The sequence below is a fragment of the Erpetoichthys calabaricus genome, chromosome 18 (assembly GCF_900747795.2).
Source record: "Erpetoichthys calabaricus chromosome 18, fErpCal1.3, whole genome shotgun sequence".
Lineage (NCBI taxonomy): Eukaryota > Metazoa > Chordata > Cladistia > Polypteriformes > Polypteridae > Erpetoichthys > Erpetoichthys calabaricus.
The window spans coordinates 57,893,871-57,896,665 of NC_041411.2; the positions used below are offsets into that span (position 1 = coordinate 57,893,871).

The 2,795-nt window shown below is 36.1% G+C and overlaps 1 protein-coding gene across 1 annotated transcript in view; it reads left to right on the plus strand.

Annotated features, from left to right (window-relative positions):
* The first annotated feature begins 1,505 nt into the window (after nt 1-1,505).
* Nucleotides 1,506-2,795, plus strand: part of nuf2 (UF2 component of NDC80 kinetochore complex) — an 83,916-nt gene continuing 82,626 nt past the window's right edge. Inside the window, exon 1 of the mRNA XM_051921499.1 lies at nt 1,506-1,663. The gene's annotated coding sequence lies outside the window, so the exon portion shown is untranslated. The remainder of the gene's footprint in view (nt 1,664-2,795) is intronic.

Consider the following 2,795-nt stretch of genomic DNA (forward strand, 5'->3'; position numbering starts at 1 on the left):
GTGAAAAACCCCTGCACATATTCTCAAGGTCAATAATTGTATCACATCCAATTTCCTCAATGACAAATAAATACAAACTTAACATACTTCCATTCTTCCACACTGCACCATCATCTGTATTTAACGACTTTCTCATATTATCTGGAACTGCCTGAAATATATTATTATATACTTTTGTTAAAAAGGATTGGACTAATCATAATTCCTTGTGAAATGACATTTTTGCATGTGTGTTTTGGATGACTACCCTTTTATACATATGGCTTTCCATATCATATGTATAACTTCCTCGTTGAAAAAAAAAACTGCTTTCTTTAAACTCAGAAAGTGATACAAAGTGGACCTTTCAATTCTAAAGCCACTCTAAAATAGACAAGAAAATTATTAATTTCTAATAGATTATGCAATCTGTATACCACCATTCTTTCTATTAGCTTGCAAATGTTAGAAATCAGAACAACTAGATTGTAGGAATAAACCAGAAAAGTCTTTCCCCTTCTTAACAAAAGGAATTATGCTTGCATAAATTAGATATTTTACCAGATTTCCATAATGTGTTTAATAAATAGCGCTACTAGAGCCATACTCTTCAAATGTTTTAAAAAATAATTATAAATTACATCTTTGGCAGGGGATGAATTTTTACTAATTTTGATGCATTCACTTAATAATACTAATTTAAAATGACTACTATTAACATCTCCCAAGCTAATGGTGCCCTCTTAAAAAATTCTAAAACTTTCTAATATTAATTTTCTTGTCTGATTTACATTAAAAATGTAAATCTCACCCTGCTGCGTTTTTCTGAAAAGCAGTAAATGAGATGAAAAAAGGCCCAGCTAATTACACAACGAGATCAGTCAAAGGTAAAATAATTCACTGACTGTGAAACTGGCTGGAATAAAACTTGATGTAGCAGATCGGTCTCTGATAGATATTTTCCAATAACAATACTTAAGAAACATATAATGCTAAATTATCCATGAAAAAAAACAAAGGACTTAAAAGATTTGCATTACGATATGCTTAGTTTCAACCAAAAGCAATAAAGAGGAGCAACTACGGTGACCCCTCGTTTAAAATAAGTAAGTACACGCGTAATTTTCCTGAAAATTGGGACTAACAGGCCTTGTGAGAATGGCAAGTCAAAATCGGTCTGACCAAGACCAACCGTGCCCTCGTCCACTTTAAGCTCATTTTACAACGTACATCAGTGCAGGATCGTGTATAAAGTAGATCTCAAAACATGGAATTTACGTTTTCCCTACTTTTAGTTTCCCTCCTATGTACTACTAAGAAGAAATAATTTGCATTATAGAATAAACTGGCTCGAGTTCTCTTTATATTTCAAAGTATAAGCAACGTTCAGTTATAATTCATTGATACTTAATAGCGAGGGTACTCGATGACAATAATAATTGATTCACTGTTGCCGAAGTTACAGGTAATTTGTTTCCCGACGGTGTGACTTCGGGATTGACATCCGGCGGAACTGAGCAGGGGCGCCAAAATCAAACTATTGGCTTCCTGTTTGCTTTAACCAAGAGGTTACAGGCAGTTACGTATCAGCTGCATTTGCTTTCAAAAGAACCTGCCACTGCCGTTATACAGTAAACTGCCAAAATCAGAAGTGGGAGAAGAAGAAGAAGAAGTCGTTTTGCAGGTAAATCGTATTTTCTTTGTAGCTTCGGGATGAGGAAAGAGATATGCGTACATCATAATGGATTTTTCTTCTTGAATATGCCAGTTTTGCTCTTCAGTGTTTACGCCCCTAATCCACGCCTATTCAAGTTAACGCACTGTATTTTCACAGATATGTGTTATTAGGAAGATGCAATGTTTTAAAACGTATGTTGATTTGTGTTAATGAAGTGGATCTATATTTCGGAGAATGAGTATTGCACATTTTGCGTGCATATGAAGTTTGTCCGGCTCAAAAAATTCATTGACACACTAAAATCGCCTCGAGAAACTTTTGAAAAGTACTCGACCAAAGCTAGGGATTCCTTTGTCAAATTGCAGGTTAAATTTGTCTGGTACAGTGCAGGAACGTTTCTTAAATTAACAAGCAAACTGGGCAAACTTCCACATCTGCAGCTTTCATATAGCATTGATAGCTAAATCACGTTGTCGAGGGTTAAATCCACTTTTATTTTCACAGCAGTGCCTCTTGTTGAAATAACAATGGTGAAACGTGATACAGTGTAACGCTTTGAAAATCATAATTCATCCTGTCCAGAGCAGCAGACGCGAGAATGCCAGATTTGCCATTGGATCTGAGTAGTACATACTAGAGCTTTACAACAGAATTGTGGCGAGAACAGGGCATTCGGCCTAACATGCTCGTCCATCATATTTGCCTAGATTGTGTAAAATAATAATCAAGTCGAGATTTGAAGTTTATTAAAGTCCTGCTCCTACGTGGTAATTTATTGCCCAGGGCTTTTTGCATCAAGAGTAGATAGATAGATACTTTACTAATCCCAAGGGGAAATTCACAGTATTAAGAGTAGTAGCGCAAAAGCCTCCAAACACACTGCACAAAGTCCTTTTTAATGCTAGAAGCAACAAATCGGCAACAGAGACATGGAACACGGTTTACAGCATACTGTGTGATTCATGTTCAGCTGTATACATAAGACAAACATCAAAACCACTTGCCACACGTATACAGGAACATTGCAGTGCAGTCAGAAGAAAGGATATATGGTCTCTTATTTACACACATTCAACTTCAAGTGGAGACACATTTCAATGGGACTTGTCCCCATCAGGAAAGAGAAGGGGTGATTGCC